Source organism: Varroa destructor, unplaced genomic scaffold (genome assembly GCF_002443255.2).
Source record: "Varroa destructor unplaced genomic scaffold, Vdes_3.0 BEIS01000004.1, whole genome shotgun sequence".
In the NCBI taxonomy this organism is placed as follows: Eukaryota; Metazoa; Arthropoda; class Arachnida; order Mesostigmata; family Varroidae; genus Varroa; species Varroa destructor.
This window is the reverse complement of record NW_019211457.1, coordinates 20,539,374-20,552,178: the sequence shown is the minus strand read 5'-3', so window position 1 is coordinate 20,552,178 and position 12,805 is coordinate 20,539,374. Positions and strand designations below refer to the sequence as shown.

At 40.6% G+C, this 12,805-nt stretch overlaps 1 protein-coding gene and 1 long non-coding RNA gene across 14 annotated transcripts in view; both read left to right on the top strand.

The window, feature by feature from the left end:
- The window catches only part of LOC147755946 (uncharacterized), a 10,199-nt gene extending 7,233 nt beyond the window's left edge, over positions 1-2,966 (top strand). For 2 of the 3 annotated variants that reach the window (XR_015326627.1, XR_015326626.1), the window contains 2 exons: positions 1,810-2,109; positions 2,341-2,966. This is a non-coding gene — a long non-coding RNA (uncharacterized LOC147755946). The remainder of the gene's footprint in view (positions 1-1,809; positions 2,110-2,340) is intronic. The other variant, XR_015326628.1, reaches the window with a different exon arrangement.
- Positions 1-12,805, top strand: part of LOC111250514 (agrin-like) — a 232,384-nt gene that overhangs the window by 24,909 nt on the left and 194,670 nt on the right. For 2 of the 11 annotated variants that reach the window (XM_086988858.1, XM_086988857.1), the window contains exons 1-3: positions 7,883-8,114; positions 8,475-8,540; positions 11,506-12,673. The exons of 3 other annotated variants lie outside the window; for them this stretch is intronic. The gene's annotated coding sequence lies outside the window, so the exon portion shown is untranslated. Of the gene's footprint in view, positions 1-7,877; positions 8,115-8,474; positions 8,541-11,505; positions 12,674-12,805 lie in introns of those variants that run through there. 6 more of the 11 variants (XM_086988850.1, XM_086988849.1, XM_086988851.1 and 3 more) reach the window with 6 other exon arrangements.

Sequence of the window (12,805 nt, the reverse complement as noted above, 5' to 3'; positions counted from 1 at the left end):
TATATATATATATATATAACACCTACGCAAGCTACCGTAGCAATAGGTAAAGTGCTACATGTCGTAGTTAGGATCACTATTGTGGGTCTCTCACTTCTCCTTCCGTAGTGTACATTGTACAGTGAAACCCTGACCGAACGCAAGGGAAAGGCCTTGTTGCCTTAACAGGAACCTTCCTCATAGTGGAGGAAGCAAGGGCCACGAAAAGGGACCCAAGACGCGATGCAAACGAAGAGAGGGCAAGATGGAAAAGCCGCAGACGCCTTCGAAAAAGAAAAACAGGCAGTTGAAAGCTTGGCGAGAAGCTGTAGTTTCTCAGAGCAACGCTTATGTGGCTGACTCCGTACTACTTGCAACAACTACCATGTAAGGTGTTGTTTAGCTAACAAGTTGGCGCAATATCATATGTTTTGAAGATAGGTGAATTTTAACAATGGGCTCATGCTTAGGCGTGACATAATACACCTGGCGTCCTTCTTAGTATCCAATTTACATATATTCATTGCGCACTCAACGCTCCATTCGAATTTCTTAACAATAAGCAAGAATAATTTTTTATTTGGTAAAATTTCTATCACAACCTATCTATCAATTGTTCAGTATCAAAAGCAATAGTCGTTTCCTGCAGACCCTCACTTACAATCTTCGCCTGTTAGAAACAAAGAAAAAGAGAGCACCGTATGAAGCTAAACATAAGAAGGGTCTAATGATATGTGATCAAGTAAACTATTCCTTAACGTCTAAGATCTGAAGCTTTTGCTCTTGAAGATTTTGAAGTAGATAAACGTATAGAAGGTTAAGAAAGATTTTGATTCCTTAGCTCGTTGAAGCATTATCACAAGTTGAACAAAGGCTCATGAATATTGAGGATGAATGAAGGAATCCACTAAAACATGTGTGTACTTCAAGCGGTGTATTGATTTAAGTTCGTTCCAACTCGTTGCATTGTTAGCTATCAATTTCCCCTTAATCTAAATAGTATTGCTTCTCATGCAATGAAGAGCCTACAATAATGTTTAGAACATAGTGACCGCAGAGGGTACGTAAGCGTCGCAAATTAATATCAGCAAAAAAACAAGAATAGCCGTAAAATAAGCGAATGACTTAGCCATTCTCACCTTAATTATCAGGACTAAATTACTTTATTGCTACATGGAAATATTACTAAAGTATGATGGGCTAATTGACACAGAAGATTGCTGGCGCAAGTTGAGATGACTCGTGAAAAACTTGAAGGCAGTTTCTAAAAAATGTGTCTTAAACATCATGGCATTCGTCTAAAAAAATCCTGGTAAAAGCTGCTCCTAAGTGAGAGCGAGTATGATATTTTCTATGGTTCCTGCTTTTTTCACATTATATTCAGGTCAAGGTCGCCTATTCGGAACCTGTAGAGATAAAGCTAATGATGTGGGCTATGAACTAGCAGCTAAAGTAGCACTTATGCCGGGTATCTGGGCGTTTTTGACTTAAAGCGAACCAAACACGGCTTTAGAGCACTGCGACGAGCTAAAAAGATGAAATACAATTTGAGGAACTAGCACGTTTATAATTTCACAACGAGAAACTTCTTCTGCGTTACCTTGGTTGATTATGCAGCTCGAGTAAGTTGGTTCTGGCAACAAGCAACATGTTACTGGGTGCAACTTTGTCTGCCTTCATGACTCACTAGATATAAGTGTGATGACAATATAGTTTTAGCTATCGATAAAATGTTTCCTTTACTTATAAAAGAGGTATTATACAGCGAAACTCATAAACATATATATATATAAATACTTAGAAAATAAGTTTTTTTTTCTGCAAGAACAGGCAGAGCGTGCTGAGCAGTACAAGGCCGCACTGTTCACAGAAGTCAACGTACGAAATCGTTGCAAGAGACCAATGAGTCATGGACACCAAACCAGCTGAGGGGGAGCCATTCTACTTGTCTGTAGGTCATAGGGGCGCCTAAATTGAAAAACAAGTTTAGTTAACACGATGAGCATAATGAATATACTAACGAATACAGACCCGGATATGGTCACATGCTAATGATGAAGTACAGGTGCCAGACAGGTATCTCCGTCATACCTGATGTACAGTCTCACATGGTTAGATGTAGATGTGCCGGTAAGTGCATTGCTGGTTATTACTGATTTTTGCCACGGCCATTCTTCTCTCGTGCTATACGTTCAGTACGAAACACAGTGAAAGATTATTATTACTCATGTTTAATAGACGATCCGATTACTGCTATTTAAGACTAATTCTGAAGCGAATATTCACTTCCCTCCGGAAGAGTTTAAACCAAAAAATTAGCTCTTTGCCAACAACACTTTAAAAATGCCATTTTGATTTCAGATGATGATACAAGGTTGCGCCTTCTCTTCGCTTTCACCGTCTTGAGCCTCTGATTTAGTTCGGTTCAAGTCGAGTGTTGTTTTTTAAGTTTGTACGTCACGAATTCCTCCTGTGCGGCTGATGACATTTTTGTGAGCGCGAACAGTGCCGGATCTACCTCTTCATCCCAATTTTAACGTTCCTATTAAAACCCTGTAGTTATCGTTTCATCTTCAAGACATATTTTCTTGGCTTAGACTAAATAATGTATATAGACTTTGGTTTTGCTCCCCGGTATAAGTATTCCCAAAGGGCCAATGATTATATTACAGGAATATATATATTTACAGGGTGTGTGTAATTATAATTAGTTGCTAGTAGGTTAAGCAAGTGAAATTATGATCCATCTACTAAAAAGCCCTATACGGTTCTACTGAGCAGTGTGAATCCGGGTTTAGAATGGCCCAGGAGTTTTACGTCGACGAGTTGCATTTGATTCGAGAAGAAAAATAGCACTGATATATGTATAACTATCGTGATCCTGCATGATTCCAGTATGAATAATTATCCATAGAAAATTCTGACCTAATTGATCACCAATATTGTTTTGTCTGAATAAACAGTAGCTGAACAAATAAAAGCAAGACAACGTGAAAGTACGATGCTCTTATTTAGCTTATCATACATGTACATATATGCGCATCCCTATGAGGCTAAATTGTACTTTGAGACCATTTAGTTGTTCACTTATCTGTAAAATCGACGATATCTAGCATCATATATGTTCCAAATACAGTGGCCCATACAAAATGTGCCACATTATTCTAGCCCATATAGCTTACGTAATATACTTTTTTTATATATTTTTTAAAAAAACTTTTTTTCGAAGAAGCAAAAAAGGCTCTTAAAAAACGTACCACACTATCAATTTATGTTTGATAGCACATCAGAAACAACTAAAACAGAAAAAGGAATTGCTTATTTCGCTTCTTCGTCGTTTAACAAAGCTCCGATGAAATGCCGTACAAATACCTAATTGTCTCATAGGGCTCACGCTTTGAAAATACGTCAAAAAAAATACGGTAATGCTGACTGAACTAAATATCCGATCCGTATCCGCCTAGCAAATTTATTGGTATTTATTGACATTTAACGCTAATTAAGTCTGTTTAGACAACAACCCACATAACCACTGTCCCATGCAGTCTCACCTTTTGTTATATGAATTGTCTAAATGAATTTTGTGCATAATATATGTACTACGGAGTAATTATATGAAGTAGCTACTAACTTAGCACATTTGTGTTTCCAGGTGAGTAACCAGAATCCTTCCTCCTATCGTAAGCCGTCGCAGGTAGTAAAAGCCCATATCAGACGTGTTCGTTTATTGTACATGTGTTCCATTTAAGTAAGTTTACTTAAAATTTAGCAGTGATCCATTATAGGTCAAAGTTGTCCGAGAAGACGGGAATATTTATTAACTAATGGTTCAGCGCACTTAAACGTTCTGCACGGTTATTTAGGCGAACAATGTTGCAGCAATAGTTCTCACGTTGCAATCTTACGGATATTAACTGCTAACAGAATTACTCGATTATGCAACAAAATTAATCTAATACTTTAAGCAAACGTATGTGAAATAGCAGGGGCAGGGATATTCGGTAGTTTATATTGCAATGGTTGGCTTTCTCTGAGGGACAAAATGGCCCACCTGTAAAGCGTTGCTCAATCAGGCCGATACTTGAGCATTTTTGGTAGGCAGGATGAAAGAGCCCAATTGGGTTGCAACTACATTCCCTGCAACGCACACCTCATATTCATAATGATATTGGCGGATTTACAGGAGGGCTCAATCGCATTTGGTAAAGGCTGGGGATTCTTTACGAAGCTAAATGAGGAAAAGAGGAAAGATGAAATGAGAAAAGATAGCAATCGTCCATAAATCTCGAGGCAGCAGGCGTAAACTCGTGGGTCCCGAAGGTTTGACGGAGAGCCTCACGTGTATAGTTGACCAATGCGGTCACAGCCATTTAGGATATTGCGCATAAAACAATGAAACTCAAAGCTAGAGTAATCAAGATTTTAGCCGACCCATTTGCTAGCCTGTACTACACGTTGTTGCATAAAGGGGACGGCCCAGGAACTAGGATGACAGATTTACTTTCGTACAGAAATATGTTCAAAAGAACGGCAAAAGCCAATAACATAAACGTAGTCTATGAAGAAAGCTCTCTTGCTTATTTGCTGCTCTATTCAAGCAAGTTTTCAACGTGAAGTTATCACTGCGCTCCGCTAGTTTGTTAAATGAGTCCCTTGTAAGCCGTTCCTGCTCGCCGTATTCATTCGATCCAAGTTATCTTCTACTTGTTTCAGTAGTACCAGATAACCGTTTATGTGGCGATAGCCTTTTTTCTGTTTATAAGTTTTCTCATTTACGATTAATATTTTCCGTAAAATTTTGTTCGGCGAAAACTTGAAAAAGCATGAGGTCCAATGGCCAAGAGCTCGGGGCGGAGAGAAAGGAAGTAAAAAGATCTTTCTTTTGGCAGCTGTATCGAACCGTGCTGGCGAACGAAAGCCGTTCGTCTGTCATCTGCGGTTGCGCTGTCTCAGGTTTCGTGCTATTTTTCCTCTCGCTTTCTTTCTTTCCTTCAGTACTCTTTCTCTCTACACTTCTCTCCCGGCGTTTTCCGGATCTCGTGACGACGAGTATTGAAAAGCCGGGGCAGTGAAAAACCAGTCTCTCTTACTGCAAGAAGAAAGTATGGAAATAGTGTGGGGTAGTATACTGGGGCAACCCCTTTTCCTCTATTCCTGGACAGGCTCTTTGCGTTATTCTTGGATCCCACATACGCGTAGGGGATACCCCTTTCGATCCGCCAGTTTTTCATGCCGTTTCCTCTGACCAGGAAATGGGATTTGACACGAACCGGAGTTTTTAGTGTAGGGGAAAGCTTAGCATTAGATCGAGCAAGGGCGACACGTTGGAGAACGAAGGACAGAGGACGGACCCGAAAGCAGGGAAGTAGTGCAAAGCAAGCAAAAGATATAGAAGGATCTAGGAGGAGGGGTCGCTTGGTTGGTTGGGGTGGGGTGCTGTCAAGGAATTAATATCCTCGACTGCACGGCGCTGACATCACCACCGGTTGGGCATTTTCACCAGTGCGCAGCCCCAGACACTTCGTTGACATCCGCAGCTCCGAGAACAAGGTTGGATACGAAAGTTTACGTTTTCGGGCTTGACCGAGTGCTTACCGTTCTAACGGGGCATTTAATAACACAAAAAAAAGTCAAATTTTCTTAGCTTGTGAACCCCCATTAACACCATTGAATTATCTGCACTTTATTATTTTTCGCTTCAATAATCTTATCGTTCAGATGCATCATGGCTGAAGCAATTAAATGAATTTAGTTAGATGTTTGCTTAGAAAACGCAGCAGGAAGACGAGATGTTATTCAGCAACATATATTTTTTTGCCCGTAAAAGTAGATTCAAGTTTGTCCGCGACAGTAGCATCTATTGAGTTGACCACAGCTTGAAAGCTACGTTCAAGTTGACGAGCTCTGCAAGTTCGAATTTATCCACATTCTGGGTATATTGCTGCTATTTGCGTTGCGATATGTGTTTGTCAGTGGTACTCGCTGCGGTTCGGTCACTTGAGCTTCCGCCCCCGCCACGACCGGCTGTATCCGGTCAGGGCCAGATACTTCACGTGGTGTCCGTACTCAAATCCGAAGCGAACACCGTCAATCGAAGAGGGCCTAGGGTGTTTTTATGGCAGCTAAATGGACGAATAGGGAGTCGGTCAAACGAAAGGAAGTCAACTCGACTCTGGCTAGCCGTGTGCTCAAATATAGATTCTTTGCTATTCACTCCCTTCTCATGGCTGTACCGCCGCGGATGCGTACGCCCCCAAACACATAGTATACTTGCACGGCTCCATGCTGCTACTGCTTTCCGTTCTCCGATATTTCACTCTCGTCTCGAGCAAACCCCCATCTAACCTTCTACGTAATAGTAGGACTTCTACGGCCAAGTATGAGCGAACGAAGAAGGTTGGGAACAGTTCGGCAACAGCAGCAGCGTTTCATCGCATCGAATAATGGCACCGGCAACGTAGAGCGAGTTGGCCCCCGACCGACCAACCAACCAACCGACACCAAACATCAGGGACTGCGAATGTAAGATGTAGATCTGTGGGGGCCATCTACGTAACGGCTGCCCCAAATAGCACGAACATGTGAACGCAAGCAACGGCTGAGACCGAAAGGGAGGGGAGCTGAGGCGGTTGTAGTAGGAAGTGTGTGTACTCGTACAACAATATCAATTCAGACTTTTCGCAATAGCAAGCAGTTCGTTCAGATGCATTGTTGCGCGGAACAACAACAACTCGATTGGAAATAGTAGGAGCTTCTCGGAGAACTAAAGGAACGTAGTGTGTGAGTAAAAGAAAGGACCCTACAGCAACAAGGCTTCACAGTTGCTGATTGTAAATGTATGTATGTATGATATGAACTCTTTTTGACAATGTGGCGACAAAAACCGGTATGAAGGTACAAATTCCTACATATGCCATGATAACACCTTCTGGATGATTTAAAACGTATTTCTGATCAATGTGCTCAATCGTTTCCTTGAACAAACTGAGTACGAACATAACGTAAAATTGAAATATCTTCCGTCTAGCCTCGAAAGATGACCACGGTGTATTTCAAAGGTCATATATCCTAATTTATATTGACTGGATCAGATGACCCTTCGGTCAAAGGAAGTTGTATTTGAGGCGTTTCTAGATAGTGCTCGAGTTGAAGCCGAGATCGGAAATTGCTTGCCATTGAATACATCTGCCAACGTCAGTAGTAATACCACACAACTATTATCAGTCACAAATGGTTAAGAAAACATAATTTGCAAAAAACGTCTTAGTGTGCCTTTTTGATTTGAAACAGCTTTGGTGCCAACAACTGCCGTACAATTCGGCTATCGTCATATCGATCTCGTCATTACTGTGAACAGAAGCATATGAAAGCGAGCTTGACGGAGCATTACATCGCAGCGCTTAAAAATTTAATTAAAATCCTGACAAAAAGGATACCACTATCGTAGCCATAGTACAACTTCATAAATTTATAGGACATTTGAGCATTTTTTTTCATATGAAAAAAATTATTTATAAAATTTAGAGCTCTCGCTATGCCTCATAAGAATGTGTTAGATATATCTGGTTGAGTATTGCCAACATTTACGTGTCTCACTACGTCTATGATAATTTTATATACCGTAGATTCTTCGAAAGATCCCGGTTTCCAGCCGCCATATTTCCATTTAGTCAACAAAAGAGAAAAGGATGTTCTGGTTAGGAGAGAAGTCACTGTTGTTTTGCTTTCATTTGGCACACCACCATCAGGCGGTGCTTTATACCGCCAGCTCAGCATTTTGGTCATTTTACGACTGCTAGTAGTTTACTCTGCAGCTGACGAAGTCTTAGCAATGGCAGGTATAGCAAGGACCGCTGAAAGAGACCGTCCTTTCTTTACCCATTCGTCTATAACAATAACCGTAATAGTACGAACGCGGCTTTGCCCTCAACAGCCAGAGAGAGACGCAAGCCGTAAGTTCGAGGTAGGCTACCCAGTCGCTATTTCAGTCCATTCACTGCCCAGCTTTTAGGCTGCCGCTTGCACTGAGCTGCTGAGAAAAGGTAGCGCCTGTGTTTCGACGACAAAGGTGCTAACTTTACGACCTGCAAACTTTACTCTGGTCTTCCATGACGGTCCTTTTCGACAAGCAACAGGTGAGCGAATCGTCGATGCTACGCAGGAAGGGATTACTAGTAGCAAAGGCTCTCTCCGAAAGAAATCCAGATCTTTGACGTTGCCACAGTGCACTGACATTTTCTGAGAAACTTTTGATTGATTCATTCCGTGAACATTTATTAATAATTCCAATAGAGATTTTAGGTTTAGCTACGTAACCTGAATGCATGAAGTTTTTTCTTGTCAACGACCTTTCGTGTGAGAATCTGTAGACCTTAAATTATTTGCTAAAATTAAAATTTAAATCTGACATTTTGATGCTAGCGAAACGGCTTGCTATAACCTAGAAATAGCCAGCGGATTACAAAGGATTCACAGTTGAACACTGATTCTTTTAGGTTTGCAGATAAAAATGTCCCTGCCAAGAATATTTGTTCAATGCAACTTTACGGCTTTAATTTGAGGTGAGACCTTCCACAAGTTCTAATCAAAACATCTATATACATCTTGTTGTGAACACGTTGTTTAACTCCTCGTCAGTGACGCCTCACACATAATTAATCAACGGGTTCGTGCTGCGAAGTTGCCATGAGCTATTGTTTTAAAGCATGCTTACGTGCTCAACTAACTCTAAGCTAATGTTCTCGTATGAGCGGGTACATCACGTCGCTGAAAAGCGTACGGCCTATTACTCAACACAATGGTAACGAACGCGCTGTTTGCAAAGAAGCATGGCACGATGTCCACCCAAATGGGCACAACACTCGGAACGTAGATACTAGCAAGAGAGTGAGTCATATACCATGAGAATGTTTTTTGGGTCGTTTCTGCGACCCAGATTTATTTGCATTCGAGTTAAATATTATCTCACCAATGAAGAATCTATTGTTTTGCTTGAAAAACTCAGTCGCAAACGGCACTGAGAGACTCTATTTTTTTAAATTTCACCTCGATAGCATAAAAGCTGTGGCTGAATTTTGATAAATAATTATATTCAGGGCATTCATTGCTACCTTGAATTTGCTCATCGGATGAACCTGCACCTTTAAGCTTGCATTCATTACGATTACAGATTGAATTTGGGACCTGAGGCATTGACCAGTCATTGGCAAAATGTGCCGTTTTTAAACCGCAAATTTTAATTGTAACGGTGCGTCAAGCATTATTGGCCTAAAAATCCCAAAATGCAAGAGCTCAAGACGGCTAAAGTATTCAAAAGGGGCAAAAGTGGAAAACAGTTTCAAAATTATCTGGACGATCAAATTGACAATTAATCGTTAATCCCAAATAACTTTTTGAGCCATTTTGATATAGGTGTGCGCCTTTTAAACCTAAAAACCACTGCTGATCTCCCGCTTTGCTCTATGGAAATCTTTTTCAATTTTGAACTTCAGATAAAAAAGGAAGCTGTTAGTTTTGTAGGGGTTAGACCAGTTCAGAGAGATTATAATAGTCCATCTTCGTTCGAATTGCCAAGTTTTCTACCATGACGAATCTGTTGCTTGGTTCTAAAAAGAACGGGGGCTTTCCTATTGCCAAGAAAGACAAACGAACGCGTGCTCGTTTGGACCAATAACCAATAAAGTTTGTTTCAACGCATTCGCCTAATTATTTGGTGTCAACATTGTTCATATTCTAGCTTCAATTATCTCCATGAACAACAAGCCATTGACGTCAACATGCGACATGCGTGCTGGCTGATGCATAATTCCTAGCCGTATTTATCCATAGTTAATGAAAATGATTGCTACAGAATTTTATATCCTGCCTTGGTTTGGCAATAAAATGCTTTGTTTCAATGTAAATGCACAGGTGGGCCTACCGAATTTTCTTAATTAGAAAACTACGAATGCCCACTTCAGTGTTGTGTAGTAGCTACGTTCGTGCACGAAAAGTATTCAAATATTGAAAAGACCGTATTTATTATGAAAAGACAATCTTATTTTAAATCCCTTGCACTAAAGAATGCTTATTTGCTTATCCGTGACGTATAGTAGTAACATGTATTCTTTTTTACACATAATAACAACGACCTTCAAAAAAGTTGCTTTATTTTTTACACGAACGTATGTAAAAAAAATGAGGATAACATCGATGCAGTATATGACGGCAAGGAGAGCTCTTAATTTTATATTTTTGTCTCGAACACACCAAGAACTCACATGTGGTAGCATTGAACGTTGTTCGAAAAGTCAGCGGATTCCTCATAAATCACACTAATCGTCGTGAAAAATATGTAGAAATGATTTGTCTCGCAAACAATTCGTTGCGTGAGCAGTTATTATTACAGTATAATAATAAGCGTTGAAGTTACCCCCTTAGAAGCAAAAATAAGTACTCAAAAATCGTTAGGGGGAAAGGGGCTGTAATTTAATGAAGGGTTGAATTATATATGTTCTAAATACGAATAATGGGGACTGTAAGCTTGAGAAAACACTACGAACTTGCCGACGACTAAACAGTGTGTACAAGAAGCACCGATCAAATGTATATTCTACAAAATGCTGATACTTTACGCAGCTGTAAAGATTGACAAATACTCTAAAGGGGTACAAACTGGGGCGCAGCAATGCACAATTTGTTATCTTTTAAAGTATCTAATGACCATATTCCAATGACAACGACATGACTCCCGTTAACTCTATTTGTGTAGCGCCAACTTGCATGAACCATTGAGTGTCACCTGAGCGCTGTATGCTATTGGGTCGCGCACACGTGATCAGTATCACTTCGCCGTATCCTAGCCTACATCAGAACAAGGGTCTCTAATAACAAATCGATCTTCACTACGCCATAGGTCCCTTAAAGGTGCCATTTGCATTGAGTATATTGAATTCAGCTCGTGCTAAAACTTAAACAACGATCTAACTTATAACAGGTAAATTTATATACACCTGAAGAGTAACATACAGTGCAATGCACATGGTAATCAAACGCATCGGACCGAGACTACACTGATCTAAGTGGAACGCATTTTACACATAATAATCCAATTGTTTTCACCGCTGACCCACGCCACATAGCCCGTTGTGACCATGTTCCGTGTTTCACCAACGCAGTGGATCTTCACTTTACTTTTCTTCAAGCAGCACCTTTAGCAGGAATTCATGACATATTTGTTTGATCACATTTTCTATAGATCAGAACGAATTTGTATTTTTTCAATATATGAAATAGAAGAAATTTCATTTTACACCGTCGAACGACGGGGCTTGGGCAAGACATCGATTATCTACTTATGGCATCTGCTTGATACATGATTCGAACCGATTTACATATGTTATGTAAACTTATGTATTTCGTACGTGACTCTGGTCTTCTGTCTCGTATTCTCTAATTTTACTTCAAGCTAAACCAACGAGAATGGAGATCAATAATCGAAGTTATTATCCAAACGTCTCCAATGTGTTTTCATTCTCTCTTCTCCAGTTGAGCACTGTTCGCGGCGTACCAGCTGTGATCGCGGAATTGTGAGATTTTGCTTCTACCTCCATCTTCGCCCATCAACGAAGTGGGCGACGACCAGCCTGCCTGCCTGTCTATTTATTAGACGCGTCATCGGATCATAGTCTACGTTCCGTTTCGTGTCATCTGTGGATCTAGTCTCTCTTCTGCCGCCTACTTAATCACACCCATGCTCACTTCTATCGACGTTAGCAGCGAGAACTGTGAACCCAAATAGGTCTAACATAACTACTCAGTTAATGTGGTCGTGGCTAGCTCCACAGAACTCGAAAGAGCTTTTTACATATCTCTAAACTGGAGAAACAGAGTTGGGTTTCACAACTTCAGTTGACTACGACTAACTGACTGAAGTGGCAAAGAAGAAAAAAATTCAGAAAGTCGATTCTTTTCTCTCCGTTGTGAGCACGGCCTGTATAAAACCAAACACTAGCGTTATTCCTCGTTATGTTGAGCGGTCAGTAACGAGATTTTGTACAAACCTTCCATTCAGACCACGCCAAGTTTAAGAGAAAATTGAACCACAGTGTGCTGCGTTACTGAACATGAATATTTATATAGAATGAGATGAGTACGTTTTCCTACTTTGAACAATTGCAGAAATATTGGGTTTCTTTAAGCATTCGCTCGGATGCGAGTAGTAGCAGCATGCTAACTTTGAAAATTCACCTTTAGAAGATGTATGCTATACAAAAGCATCTATCATCGAAGCTTAGCTGTGAGAATAAGGTAGCTTTGTTGTAAACTTCTAGACTGGAAGCGCCTTATTGTTTTTTTTTTACTTGCTATAAAAAGCATTTTGCCTTACAGCAAATTACCTTACACACTAAAGATCTTTCTCGCTCCTAGTACGTTACGTGGTCCTCATCGTTCAATTTCAAGTCTTTGCTACACTGCTGCGCTATAGCAAGAAAGAGTGACTCAAAGAGACATTAACCCTTCAACTCTTGGACATAGGCTCAGTCTACAAGCTCGGTTCTTTTGCAGCGTCTCGTTAGCATCCTTGGATCGCCCTTCCTGTCTTATGGTTGCGCAGGGGCTTCGTTAGCCCTGTCTGTCGCAACATGAGAGATCTAGTGAGATGGTCTCTGTCCTACACCACACCCACGTCCTTAATAACCGCGCACCAGACTTTGTAGGTTGATAGACTAGAGCTTCTTCAATCTATGACGGGTTAGTCTTTAACTGACGTCAAGCGTATAGCCCTCTCAGCAGATGCTAGTCTTATCGCGAGGGCGTTTTCTGGCTTCTAGCAGTGGGTTTGTGC